Genomic DNA, 14,851 nt, shown 5'->3' on the forward strand with positions numbered 1-14,851 from the left:
ATGTGTCAGTATGAAAAAGGGTTTGTAGTCACTGACCAAATCAAACAACAAGAAAGACGTTTTGGAACCCTTCCGGGTTCCCTGTTCACAACAAGGTGAACAAGACGAGTAGTGGCATATTAAAGGTTAGACTTTATCATGCCACTACTCGTCTTGTCCGCCTCATTGTGAACAAGGAACCCATACGGGTTCCGAAACGTCTTTCTTTTCGTTTCACTTGGTCAGTGACTGCAAACGTTTTTTCACTTCAATGCCTGACCAGACGAATTTTCGTTGAAACCTTGACTATTCATCAGTATGTATGAACATGTTGGTAAAAGGCAGTATGCAACCTAGAAGGTGCATGTACATGAAAAACAAATACAAGTTTGCAATAAAAGAAGTTTATTCACACAAAAATATTTACAAGAAATTATAAGGAAAGTAATAGAGAAATTAATAACATGATAAATAAATAATGACTTAGTTGATTACGGCATGGCAGTTGTCGCATAACCTCTAGCAAGCATCAATGATAATGTATTTTTTTACATTCAGAGCTGATGCCTCTGAGAATGTGTGCAGAGTGAACCCTGCACAGAAACAAGATAGCCAGTGTTAACATCATGTTCAGGTTAGCACATCACATATATAGAACATCTTTTCAACAAGGTTCACATGAAAGTTAACATGAATGCTGAAATTGTAGCGTCATCCCTGTTTACTTGCAGAGGAAATGGCAAGGATGGGGCAAATTTTGCAATGCATATCCTTTACTGCATTGTGCTTACTATGCGTTATTAAAATGACGAAAGTGTGCAAGCTCGTTTCCGCAAAAAAGGAAACAGCCTAAAACTATTGGTAAAGCCCCCAAAGTTGCGGCCTGAGTAATTTCAGCAGTGTGTTCAATGGGGCTGGTTGGTTCATCTTTAGAATAAGAACAGGAACAGCGCAACACTAGACGAGCGAAGAAAGAGCACAGGACAAAGCGCTACTGAGTCATTCACTTTTATGTAAACAAATTACAAAGCTTTAAGCAGTATTCAAGAATACACATTCTTTGTCAGTGATAGTAAGCAATGTCTGACTGATGCAGTTTTCATCATCATCATCATCAGCCTGGTTGCGACCACTGCAGGGCAAAGGCCTCTCCGATACCTCTCCAACTACCCCGGTCATGTACTAATTGTGGCCTCTCTTCCCTGCAAACTTCTTAATCTCATCCGGCCACCTAACATTCTGCCGCCCCCTGCTACGCTTCCCTTCCCTTGGAATGCAGTCGGTAACCCTTAATGAACATCGGTCATCTTCCCTCCTCCTTACATGTCCTGGCCATGCCCATTTGGGTTTCGTGATTTCAACTAAGATGTCATTACCTCGCGTTTGTTCCCTCACCCAATCTGCTCTTTTCTTATCCCTTGACATTACACCCATCATTCTTCTTCCCATAGCTCGTTGCGTCGTCCTCAATTTAAATAGAACCCTTTTCGTAAGCGTCCAAGTTTCTGCCCCGTACGTGAGTATACTGGTAAGACACAGCTGTTATACACTTTTCTCTTGAAGGATAGTGGCAACCTGCTGTTCATGATCTGAGAATGCCTGCTAAACGCACCCTAGCCTATTCTTATTCTTCTGATTATTTCAGTCTCATAATCTGGATCCGCGGTCACTACCTGCCCTAAGTAGATGTATTCCCTTACCCCTTCCAGTGCCTCGCTACCTATTATAAACTGCTGTTCTCTTCCGAGACTGTTAAACATTACCTTAATTTTCTGCAGATTAACTTTTAGACCCACCATTTTGCTTTGCCTCTCCAGGTCAGTGAGCATGCATTGCAATTGCTGTCCTGAGTTACTAGGCTACTATTTTTAAGCCCGCCTTATTATATGGAACGCTTCTGTAATTTCACATGTTCGTTTGTTTTTACTCGAAAGCAAAATATCCGTGTAAAAAAATACCGTTTCACAATGAGAAAGGTTGCCGTGGTTAGACAAGTGCGAATGATTTTCTTTGACATTCGCACTTGACTAATCAGTGCAACATATGTCATTGTGAACCGTGAAACTATACGCTCAATGTTTCACTGCCTCTCATCCTGTACAGCCAGGGTAGGAAAGAGCAAAGAATGAGTTCGTGATCAGACAATGTATACCACACTAAGTCTTCGCGACCGCTGTGATGACGTAGTCTTTGTACCCTTCGTGTTTATAGCAACTTCAAGTGAATCGCAAGACGCGGCGTAATTCAAGTATGCAATAAAATTGTTCTTAAAACATTTCACGCATTACAGTTCGCCCTATCATAACCTGAGAAAATGGAGCATAACATACTGAAATCAATATAACATCAAAATCATATGTTTATGAAAAATGATGGAAAAGAACATATATTTTATTATAATTTGGAGACAGATAAAACTTCGGCGCAGTGCTGTCTTGAGCAACAGCTGTTCGCTACTTGTGCAGTGTGGAGTTTAAAACACGGACAGTGCCAATAATTATACATTATCATGTTACACGACACTGTATCGCAGCTGTCAGAGAAGTTGCAGAAACGTTCACATCACGGAACGAAGAAAGCGCCGTGGGCTTCGCAAGCACGTCGCTGGTTGGCTTGCATCGATGAATCAGCCACCACACAGCATAAGCATAAACAGCAGCAAAAATAGCTACATTGCTATTTGCATGCGATTTGCATTGCTATTTGCATGCAACAATACGCGACCAAACACCTACATTGCTGCGACCGTACAACGGCGGCGTCGCAAAGGAAGTGATGGCGATTGCGATGGTCTCGCTCTTTGGCTCGTCCCGGACCACTGTCAAATTTGTGCGCATGCGCGAGAGAGGCATGTGACATTCTTTTCATCCACCCGCTTCGCCTTGACCACCACGGAACTAAAGCCCCTCTATACGCCGAACTATGCCCCCCCCCCCCCTTACCATGCGAGGGTTGACTGACACCTAGACATTCATCGCCTCTCGGTGACAGGTATGGCGGGCCTTTGTGTGCGCAACCCTTTCTGGAAACTCATTTAGAGGGAGGAATGTACCTTATGGTGGAGGCTGAAAAAGAACCTGACAAGACCACCGGCTCAATTTTGTTGTGCATTTAGGGGCTGTACAGTTTTGTCTTTTGAGGCACTTACTCTTCTGAAAACCGACTTTTTTCTCCAAATGTAATAAAAATAGACAAATAAAATCATATAGGGTAAATTATGTGGTTATGCTTTTTTGATCAAAAACACCCTTTAGCAATTGCCGCTTTCAATGACAAAAGTTTGCTTTATGGTAGTAGTAGCAGAATTTTTATAGGTACTACTAAGTTGTAGTACTTAGTAGTATTTTTATAGTTAAATAGATGTCCAAAGCGTGGCGGCTGGGACGTTACCGGTTTTCAGACGCTAGAAGCACGGCAAAAGCATGGCCTTTGATATCCTGGCTCTTCGTATCCAGAATGTCATAATTACGGATGTTATAAGGGCGCCGCAACACCTTGTCGGAGCTCAGAATTTTGTCGTCGTGTTATGAAGCGAAAGCACTGAATATTAAGATTGCATAGTTATCCCTTTTCTATCTGTTTTCTCACACAGCAAGCTACCATCGCCGTGAAGCAGATCAGTTGACATGGTTACTCTGCCTTCACTTTGATGCAATGTTCTATTAGTTTCCTTTAATGTACAGGAGCCGTCGGTACGAGGCAGGGACGAAAGCATGCGAATAGGGATGCGAACAAAGCTACATTTTTTTTATATAGTAAGAATAATTTGATTCCTTTTTTCCGGAGACGTGTCACTTGCAAGGAGTTCAGCTTTTCTTTCTATTCGACCTTTTCGCTTACTCAGGGGAACACTCGCATTCACTCAGCAGCAGCTGTATTTTGCAGCCTTTTGGATATTTGAGCGGCAACGTTCCAGTGCCGTGTTACTCCGAGTTTTGGCTCTTGTTCTTCTTTTTAACAAATATAGTGACGCTACTGTGGATATATGTTCCATCTTAGGGCGTACTATTTATATCACAGAGTGCACTGACCTGATTATGTCGTTGCAAAGCTAATTTTTGGCCTTGCAATAGCAGTGCGTGATAAGGGCCAATTTACGCTCGAGCCCCACGCCACACCACCCGCCTGCCCGCACGCATGTGGTCGGGCGAAGAATTGCAGATTTCGCAGACTGGTACACACATTGTTGTTTACACTGCATGTGCGAGCCCAGTGCATGTCAAAATTTGTGAACCAGTGTGCGAAATGTGCAGTTTTCCGCACAACTGCATGCGTGCAGCAAGCGGGCGGTGTCACGGCTCAAGTGTAAATCGGCCTTTAGTTAACCTGCCCTAACGCCAGGATAAAGCTGTGTAACTGTTGCGCGGCCTGCACAGTACTCCGCTGTCACACCGGTCAGGTGTTGTAGCGCAGGCAAATTTTCTCGAAGTGTGTTGACGTTACTGCACGCTCACGGTAGTCCCGTAGAAGCTTTAAAAAGATTAGTTCTAACAGTTTACGAACATATTTCTTTAAACATTTTAGTAGCACTCCGTCAACAATTTGCTACTAACTGGGATTGGAACTGTGATTTAAAACAAATAGCTTGATACCTGAGTGTGTCATATATCGGCACTAATGACTGTTAAAAAAAAATTGTCAAGAACTCTCAAATTACATCCCATTCTAAATATTTTTGGCAAATCGTACGAGCTGTGGACGCACTGAGGATGCATGTCCTTCAGGAAAAAAATATTTTGATGATGTATAGTAAAACATTCTTTACACAAAAGTAACGAGCCTTTTGACGGAGTACCAAAGTTATTAGACAAAAGCTAGAAGAAGATATTGTCACGTGGTGGTGAAGTAGAAGAACACAGTAGCAATACTGTGAACGAGAAAACTAACTTTTATTGGGCGAACTTGTGCCCACAAAACAGGCTACACTTATAGCACAACGAAAGCGGCGAACACAGTCGGCGATCGTCGGAAATCTGATCAGCGGGTCAAGCGCGTCGGCTTTTATACAGAATCGTCGAATGTTCCAGACTAATCGTTGGGACCCGCGTGCCTTCCACAAAGTTCTACACCATTCGCGTTAGGCGAATAAATCAGATAACACAAGGTTCGGCAACAACAGACTGCGGATAGAAGCATCGATAACTTTCCAGAAACTTCGGATACATGCAGGCGCGTCCCGCGCTGTGCGATTACATTTCTTAGGTGGCGAAACGTGGTCGCCCGATAAAGATAAGTACACGTGTCAATACCCCCCTCTTAAAAAAAGCATCGACCCGATGCTGCATACAAACGAAATAAGGAAAAACACCCGTAGCAAAGAAAACAACAAAATAAGGAAGTTCATCAGCGTCCGTAAAAGGGTTTCAGACGCACCACGTGGACCACTTCAGATCGTGCGCGGCGCCGCTGTGAATGCGAAATTCCGTCTGGCACGACCTCATAGTCCAGTGCGCCAATACGTCGAATGACCTTGTAGGGTCCGAAATAGCGGCGCAATAGTTTCTCACTCAGTCCTCGTCGGCGTATCGGTATCCAAACCCAAACACGGTCGCCGGGCTGGTACTCGATGAAGCGTCGTCGGAGGTTGTAGTGTCGGCTGTCGGTCCTCTGTTGGTTCTTGATCCGCAGGCGGGCGAACTGTCGGGCTTCTTCGGCGCGCTGGAGATAGCTAGCGACGTCAACATTCTCTTCGTCAGTGACGTGGGGCAGCATGGTGTCGAGCGTCGTCGTCGGGTTCCTGCCGTAAACCAGCTTAAACGGCGTGATCTGTGTTGTTTCTTGCACCGCCGTGTTGTAAGCGAAGGTTACATACGGCAGGACCGCGTCCCACGTCTTGTGCTCGACGTCGACGTACATTGCTAGCATGTCGGCGAGGGTTTTGTTCAGGCGCTCCGTGAGACCATTCGTCTGCGGATGGTAGGCAGTTGTCCTCCTGTGACTTGTCTGGCTGTATTGCAGAATGGCTTGGGTGAGCTCTGATGTAAAAGCCGTTCCTCCGTCGGTGATGAGGACTTCTGGGGCCCCATGTCGCAGCAGGATGTGCTCGACGAAAAATTTCGCCACTTCGGCTGCGCTGCCTTTTGGTAGAGCTTTAGTTTCAGCGAAGCGGGTGAGGTAGTCCGTCGCCACGACGATCCACTTATTCCCGGATGTTGACGTCGGAAACGGCCCCAACAAATCCATCCCAATCTGCTGGAATGGTCGACGAGGAGGTTCGATCGGCTGTAGTAATCCTGCTGGCCTTGTCGGTGGTGTCTTGCACCGCTGACAGTCTCGGCATGTCTTGACGTAACGGGCGACGTCGGCGGTGAGACGCGGCCAGTAATACTTTTCCTGTATCCTCGACAGCGTCCGGGAGAATCCGAGGTGCCCAGCGGTTGGGTCATCGTGTAGGGCGTGCAGTACTTCTGGACTCAGCGCTGACGGTACAACAAGAAGGTAGCTGGCGCGGACCGGTGAGAAGTTCTTCTTCACAAGCAGGTTGTTTTGTAGCGTGAACGAAGACAACCCGCGCTTAAATGCCCTAGGGACAACGTCGGTGTTCCCTTCCAAGTACTCGACGAGGCCTTTTAACTCCGGGTCTGCTCGCTGCTGTTTAGTGAAGTCTTCCGCGCTTATTATTCCAAGGAAGGCGTCGTCGTCCTCGTCGTCTTGCGGCGGGGGATCGATGGGGGCACGTGATAAGCAGTCGGCGTCGGAGTGTTTTCTTCCGGACTTGTATATTACCGTGACGTCATATTCTTGTAGTCTGAGGCTCCACCGGGCCAGCCGTCCTGAAGGGTCCTTTAGGTTAGCTAGCCAACACAACGCGTGATGGTCGCTGGCGACTTTGAATGGCCTGCCATAGAGGTAAGGGCGGAATTTTGCTGTAGCCCAAATGATGGCGAGGCATTCCTTTTCAGTCGTAGAATAATTACCTTCCGCTTTTGACAGCGACCGACTAGCATATCACCCGTTCAAGTCCGTCTTTCCTCTGGACTAGGACGGCACCGAGGCCTAGGCTACTGGCGTCAGTGTGGATTTCAGTATCGGCGTCCTCGTCGAAGTGTGCAAGTACCGGCGGCGACTGCATGCGTCGTTTGAGTTCTTGAAATGCGTCGGCCTGCGGCGTTTCCCAATTGAACTCGACATCACATTTCGTTAGATGTGTTAGCGGCTCCGCGATGCGTGAAAAGTCCTTGACAAAGCGCCTATAGTAGGCACACATACCAAGGAATCTGCGCACTGCCTTCTTGTCGATTGGCTGCGGGAACTTTGCGATGGCAGCTGTCTTCTGCGGGTCGGGGCGTACTCCAGATTTGCTGATTACGTGGCCTAGGAATAGAAGCTCATCGTAAGCGAAGCGACACTTTTCCGACTTCAGAGTGAGCCCTGATGACTTGATGGCTTCTAACACTGTCGCAAGCCACCTAAGGTGATCATCGAAATTTCCGGCGAAGACAACGACGTCATGCAGGTAAACAAGGCACGTCTGCCACTTCAGTCCGGCTAACACCGTGTCCATGACGCGCTGAAACGTTGCAGGCGCCGAGCACAGTCCGAATGGCATGACCTTGAACTCGTAGAGGCCGTCTGGCGCGATGAAGGCAGTCTTTTCGCGATCTCTCTCGTCGACTTCTATTTGCCAGTAGCCAGACTTGAGGTCCATCGACGAGAAGTATGTAGCGTTGCAGAGCCGATCCAATGCGTCGTCTATCCGTGGAAGGGGGTACACATCCTTCTTCGTGATCTTGTTCAGTCGACGATAATCGACGCAGAAGCGTAGGGTTCCGTCCTTTTTCTTTACCAGGACTACAGGAGGGGCCCACGGGCTTTTCGACGGCTGGATGATGTCGTCGCGCAGCATTTCGTCGACTTGTTGTCTTATAGCTTCGCGTTCTCGCGTCGAAACTCGGTAAGGGCTCTGGCGTAGTGGTCGAGGGCACTCTTCGGTTATTATGCGATGCTTTGCGACTGGTGTTTGTCGAATCCTCGATGACGTCGAAAAGCACTCTTTGTATCGTCGGAGTAGACTTCTGAGCTGTTGTTGCTTAATCGTGGGGAGACTTGGATTTATGTCGAAGTCTGGCTCGGGAACTACGGTCGTCGGCGTAGCTGCGGCAGAATCAGAGAGGACAAACGCATTGCTGTTTTCCAGAATTTCCTCGATGTATGCGATCGTCTTGCCCTTGTTGATGTGCTTGAACTCCTGGCTGAAGTTTGTCAGCAACACTTTCGTGTGTCCTCCGTGCAGTCGAGCGATCCCTCTTGCGACGCAAATTTCACGGTCTAGCAGTAGACGTTGGTCGCCTTCGATGACGCCTTCTACGTCAGCGGGTGTTTCGGTGCCGACCGAAATAAAAATGCTGGAGCGAGGCGGGATGCTCACTTGATGTTCGAGCACACTCAAGGCGTGGTGACTACGAGGGCTCTCCGGCGGTATCGCATTATCTTCCGACAGCGTTATTGACTTCGACTTCAGGTCGATGACTGCGCCGTGTTGGTTGAGGAAGTCCATGCCGAGAATGACGTCTCGTGAACACTGTTGGAGGATAACGAAGGTGACAGGGTAAGTCCGGTCGTGGATGGTAATTCTTGCCGTGCACATTCCTGTCGGCGTAATAAGTTGTCCTCCAGCGGTCCGAATTTGAGGGCCTTCCCATGCAGTCTTAACTTTCTTCAACTGGACGGCGATGTGTCCACTCATGACAGTAATCGGCGCCTGTGTCGACTAAGGTGGTGACTGCGTGGCCATCTAGAAGCACGTCGAGGTCGGTGGTTCTTTGTCTTGCGTTGCAGTTGGGTCTTGGCGTCGGATCACGGCTGCGTCGTGTTGAACTGAAGCTGGTACGTCGCGTCGTCAAGTCGTCTTTCGTCGGTGTAGTCTTGGCTGCCTGACTTCTTCGGGACGGCGGCGTGTCGTTATGTCGTCGAGGTGGTTTCTTCGGCGTCTTCGTCGGCGGCGGAGGATCTTCGTCAGTTCGACGAACAGCAACCGCACCTCCATCGGTTGCTGCTTTTAGTTTTCCGGATATGGGATCGCTGACCGGCCCCGGGCTGGGCCAGTGTATGGTCGGCGCTGCGGCGACAGGTAGCGGCCTGGTGATGGCGAACGCGACGGTCGTCGAGAGCTCCACTGAGTAGCGGCGAGGTAGTCGGCGATATCGAGAGGGCGTTCACCTTGCTGCGGGCGCGGAGCGTTGACGGCGAAACCTCGCAGTCCCATCTCCCGGTATGGGCATCGTCGGTAGACGTGACCCGCTTCTCCGCAGTGGTAGCAGAGCGGGCGGTGGTCAGGAGCGCGCCAAACGTCGGTCTTCCTCGGGTAGCTGCGCTGGCCGACGGGTGGGCGTGCTGGCGACGGCGGTGGTGGTCGACGGAATTGCGGCGTTACGGGGCCCTGGCGCGGTCGTGGAGGGGAACCCTGACGGCGGGCGACGGCGGCGTAAGTCATGGCTTCTGGCTGGGGCTGCGGTACTTGTGGTTGTACCTCAGCAACACCAAGCGATCGGTGCACCTCTTCTTTCACGATGTCGGCGATCGAGGCCACTTGAGGCTGCGACGATGGCAAGACCTTGCGCAGTTCTTCGCGCACAATGGCCCTGATGGTCTCGCACAGATCCTCCGTGGCCAGTGATTGAATTCCGGCGTAGCTTGTCGGCTTGGTGCGTCGGTCGAATTGCCGGTTCCGCAATTCCAGTGTCTTCTCGATGCTCGTCGCCTCACGAAGAAACTCGTCAACGGTCTTCGGTGGGCTTCTTACCAATCCGGCGAAAAGTTCCTCCCTTACACCACGCATCAATAGGCGTACTTTCTTCTCCTCGGACATTTCTGGGTCGTCGTGGCGGAACAGACGGCTCATTTCCTCAGTGAAGATCGCGATCGTCTCATTTGGCAGCTGCGTTCTGGTCTCCAGTAGAGCTTGGGCTCGCTCTTTTCGCGCGACGCTTGTAAATGTTTGCAGGAAGCCGCTTCGGAAGAGGTCCCACGTCGTCAAGGTGGCTTCTCGATTCTCGAACCACGTCCTGGCTGCGTCCTCCAATGCGAAATAGACATGTCGTAGCTTGTCGTCGCTTGCCCAGTTGTTAAACGTAGCGACCCTCTCATACGTTTCCAGCCAGCTTTCCGGGTCCTCAAATGTGGAACCGCGGAACGTCGGTGGTTCCCTGGGCTGCTGCAGCACGATGGGGGACGCTGGGGCTGCCATTGGGGTTGCCTTGGCCACAATCTTCTTGGTCTTCTCAGGTAGAAGTCCGTGCTCCGGAGGCACCTTTTGAAGACGGCGGCTTGCTCGATGGTCCGGGAGTACGTTGGTGTTCTCTTTGCGGTCCGGACTTGAATTACGGCTTGTCGGGGGCGTCCGGTACATGAACGTAAAGCACCTCCACCAGATGTCACGTGGTGGCGAAGTAGAAGAACACAGTAGCAATACTGTGATCGAGAAAACTAACTTTTATTGGGCGAACTTGTGCCCACAAAACAGGCTACACTTCTAGCACAACGAAAGCGGCGAACACAGTCGGCGATCGTCGGAAATCTGATCAGCGGGTCAAGCGCGTCGGCTTATATACAGAATCGTCGAATGTTCCAGACTAATCGTTGGGACCCGCGTGCCTTCCACAAAGTTCTACACCATTCGCGTTAGGCGAATAAATCAGATAACACAAGGTTCGGCGACAACAGACTGCGGATAGAAGCATCGATAACTTTCCAGAAACTTCGGATACATGCAGGCGCGTCCCGCGCTGTGCGATTACATTTCTTAGGTGGCGAAACGTGGTCGCCCGATAAAGATAAGTACACGTGTCAATATGCTAACGGGGTACTTAAAATATTCTATTACACAAGTAAGAAGGAAGTCTTTTAACGGTGTATTAAAAATATTCTTCATAGAAAAGTAAGAAGTATGTCTTATAACGATGTATTTAAAATATTCTTTATAGAAAAGGAAGAAGGAAGTCTTTTAACGGTGTATTTAAAATATTCTTAATACTAAAGTAAGAAGGAAATCTTTTAACGGTGTAGTTAAAATATTCTTTATACAAAAGTATGTAAAAAGACTTTTAATGGTGTATTTAAAGCATTATTTACACAAAAGTAAGAAAGAACTCTTTTGACAGTGTATGAACAAACATTACTAGAACGTAAATGTAAATAGACTGTCAGTAAAGTAAATACAAAGTAGGTAGAAGTTCGAAATAATGTTAATAGGCATTTTTGTAAGGGTGGCCGGAATAATTGGTTAAAAATAGATGCGTACCAACAGTCAACAGCTACAAGGATGGTTACGCTGTGTCTGCCCCTGCCCGACGCCTTACTTATAATAATTTAGAAAAAATAATAGTACTGACCTTTTCCGCAATATGGAATTTCCTAAATATCAGTGTCATGTTTGTGTTCAGGGCCACATGAATGTCTGTTCCAGAGATCTCCCGTGTACTTTATGCTGGAGCAGCCTTCTTAGCACTATCAGACAAATAAATAGCAAGAAACAAATGAAGAAATCGAAGTTTCTCTCAAAAAGAAAAGCATTGATAGCCATACGAAATCACTAGACAGCTACAAGACGTAAGGTTCGTAATTTATTGGCCATATAATTTGCAGTAAACATTCGCTTAGCAATTAAATTAATAAGCACGATGTCACGCGCGCACATGCAAATAGGAACAGATGTCAGTTGATATGCACAAACACTCCTTTCACAAAGAGCAACGGGAGCGGGAAGCCACCGTTTCGCGCTGCCTCCTGCTTTACTGCGTCACGTGTCGAAATGTTGAGGTTACGCGACTTCCAGTACTACATGTAAGGGAACCGGCATCTCCATTAACCCTCAGCCTGTGCATCCACCCCATCCTGCCTCCAAAATACGAAGTGTGGGCCGCGGAAGCAGTCAGCAGCGTTCAGTAATAATGGATACGCGTGGCCTGCTAATGATACCAGCTATTGCAAAGAATACAGAAAGAATTACGGGATTCTGCGTGCCGAAACCACAATTTTATTATAAGGCACGTCGTAGTGGTAGGACTGCGGAATAATTTGGACCACCAGGTATTCATTAACATGCACCTAAATCTAAGAAGACGGGCGTTTTCGATTTCGCCGCCATCGAAATGCGGCCGCCAACGGCCGGGATTCGATCCCGTGACCTCGTACTTAGCAGCCCAGCACCATAGCCACTAAACAACCACGGCGGCTAATACTCTCAATATACCCTAAAAAATTCCATTTGCTAGTGTTTGCATCCGCATAGAGACGCAGTGACTTCCAGCTAGAACTGTGGGAATTCATCAAGACCTTAGCATTCATATGCTAACTCATTAATTATTACACATAGACTTTATGCACTTTAGAGCGACCATTTTTAAGGCCTCTTTACAGCCACGTCACATCAACTTCATAGAAGTCATAACTCTACTGCAAACTCATCAACACTGGCTTGGGGCTCCTTGGCCATACCTGGTCCTTGCGCCACTAAACACCACACATTCATTTAACTCTTTAGGTATTTTTTGTTTACTTAAAGTTCCGCAAGAAAATGACCCTAGTGTACAATCTTCAAGCTATGGCAAATCAGCTCAACAAAAATCAGGAAGACAGACGAAGTTTCATGAAAAAAAAATTTATCAATCACCTGACAATAGCAAGAATATGCACACGATATAATGCAGGTTTCTCCACAAACTTCAATGCTTATGAAATTTCTGTAGTATTGGAATCTAACCGGGTACTAACGCCTTTCCCTGTGACCGTTCTACTATTTGACCTAACAAGCAGGCTAGCAAGGACACTTCATTTCCCCTCTGGTTTGCTCAGATGGTGCAGCCATCTGGCCGCGGAAAGGCGTTCGTATCAAGTTCAGACGCTGGACGAGGAGCAATTTTTCTTCAACTATCAATCTCTCTGAGAATCCCACATTAGTCTTCTTTGTAGCTTCATCGTACCGTCCGGTAGATAACAATATTAAAGCGAAACTTTATTTGCCTACCATTCCTTGGTTCTCGGGTTCTCGCCAAGTATATTCGCTTTCAAAGGAAGAAAAGAAAATAAAGCGTGTCTGGCGACAGCATTCGTGCCTCAGCCTCTTAGTGCAATAGCCTCATGCTGTAATCATTTCGCCACAACCGCCCTTTTCTTTTCTTATTACATAGAATGCCACAAATGGGAATGCCACAAATCAGCACATCTCACACGAAATACCTAAAAATTATGCACATACGTATGCGTTGAGCATCTTCATCAGACCTTGCAGCTGCACCTGAGCAGTGAGCGCGCTTCTTACAAGGGTTGGAGACTCCCGGAAAAAGGATCTTGTAGATCTCAGATTTCCAGCACGCCTATCACGCATCCAGCTGCGCCGGAGACTATCCAAGCTAAGGAGTGCGCTCATATCGTGAAGCAAGAACTCAGGATTCGCAAGTGGTAGATAGCGAATTGTTAGAGGTGTTATGTCGACATTCTTCATTATTGTTCTTTGTAGGAGGTGCCGATAATCGCAGCGGCCCGACAATCTACAAAATAGTGTTCAGTTCTGTCCTAGGGCAAGGGCGACAATTTGTTGACCACAGAACAGAGCAATTCATTGCTTCAAATCATACTTTAACGTTTTTGTTTCAGGAGGAATGGAGATCCGTCCGACTAGCTTAACGGCGTCGCGATACCGACATTCAACAATAGAGGAGAAGCGGAAATAGCACATACAGCAATTCATGAGGTATTGTTTTGCGGGAAGCACTGAAAGTAAGCACTAGGCTATATTAAAAGTTAAATATTTCAACTATTTCCACGAGAAAATATCCAAGTTTGGTCGGCAGCTTTCTCAGTGTCGATGACACCACAATGTTTGGACGGTAGTTCAGCTAAATACTTTACAATCCTTGTGGGATTTGGACTTCACGAACGAAAATAGCGAGATACAAGTTGCCTACCAAAGAAGTGAGTGAATAAGTTCGAAGTCACCATGTTCAAGCGGAATGGTAAGGTTATCCCGCCTCATATAACCATGTCGTGAGCTCCCCACTTTCACCAACTAGCACCTTCAGATTATCGCCGCAGGTTAATGATTACAATTTCGAGACTATGGCAAATACCCACAATGGGGGATCGGTCATGAAGCGTGTCCGCGTGTTTGATTGTTTTTTTGCTATGTGTAGATGCCACATCAGTGAAATTAACCTTACAGGAGCAATATATAACTAACTTTTTTGCACGGTACAAGGTAACTTTTACGAAGTAACGTTTAATTCGACGTTACAGCATCCTGTTCCGTTAACGTGGCAAAACGAAAACAGCCGCCCAACTTATAGCCGTCGAACGAGGTATACGCATGTGTAGTATCCAAATATAACCAGGATTACATGTTAAGTTGGCAACTAAGACAGCCAGTTACAAATGCGTTCCTAACAAGCAAGCCCCATCATGCCCAAGCAATCCGGCACCGTACCAAAGTTACATTAGTGTCAGAAGTGGTGATTCGTACGAACGAGAATACCGAAGGCAACAAGCAACTGTAATCGACAGTGTAACAAGCAGAGCTTGCACGAAACTCAGATGCAACCGCAACATAGCCCATGCATTCCCACCGTTTCCGAATTTTGACCCTCCAGTCACCGAAGCCTACGACATCGGGTTCGAATGGGCAAAAATGGGTAAAAGGGTTCCAAACCTTCCTCGTCGTGTACAACGTTACGTCGGACACTCGAAAGAAAGCTATGTTACTTCACTAGGTCGGAGAAGAGGAGTATTACATTTGAATACTTACCCGATAGCACGTCCGAAACGGCTGAGAACGAAGCGGCCAAGGCGAAGCTTTACGCTCAAGTTGCTGCAAGGGCGAACTCAACTTCTGCTGTCTATCATTTCAGAAAAGCGAAGCAAAACGCCGGTGAAAGTTTGC

The 14,851-nt window shown here is 47.5% G+C and overlaps 1 long non-coding RNA gene across 1 annotated transcript in view; it reads right to left on the bottom strand.

The window, feature by feature from the left end:
- Nucleotides 1-373: 373 nt before the first annotated feature.
- Nucleotides 374-14,851, bottom strand: part of LOC140215946 (uncharacterized) — a 172,593-nt gene continuing 158,115 nt past the window's right edge. Inside the window, exons 3-4 of the long non-coding RNA XR_011892546.1 lie at nt 11,310-11,424; nt 374-572 (exon numbers count right to left, since the gene is read on the bottom strand). This is a non-coding gene — a long non-coding RNA (uncharacterized lncRNA). The remainder of the gene's footprint in view (nt 573-11,309; nt 11,425-14,851) is intronic.

The sequence above is a fragment of the Dermacentor andersoni genome, chromosome 2 (assembly GCF_023375885.2).
Source record: "Dermacentor andersoni chromosome 2, qqDerAnde1_hic_scaffold, whole genome shotgun sequence".
NCBI lineage: Eukaryota > Metazoa > Arthropoda > Arachnida > Ixodida > Ixodidae > Dermacentor > Dermacentor andersoni.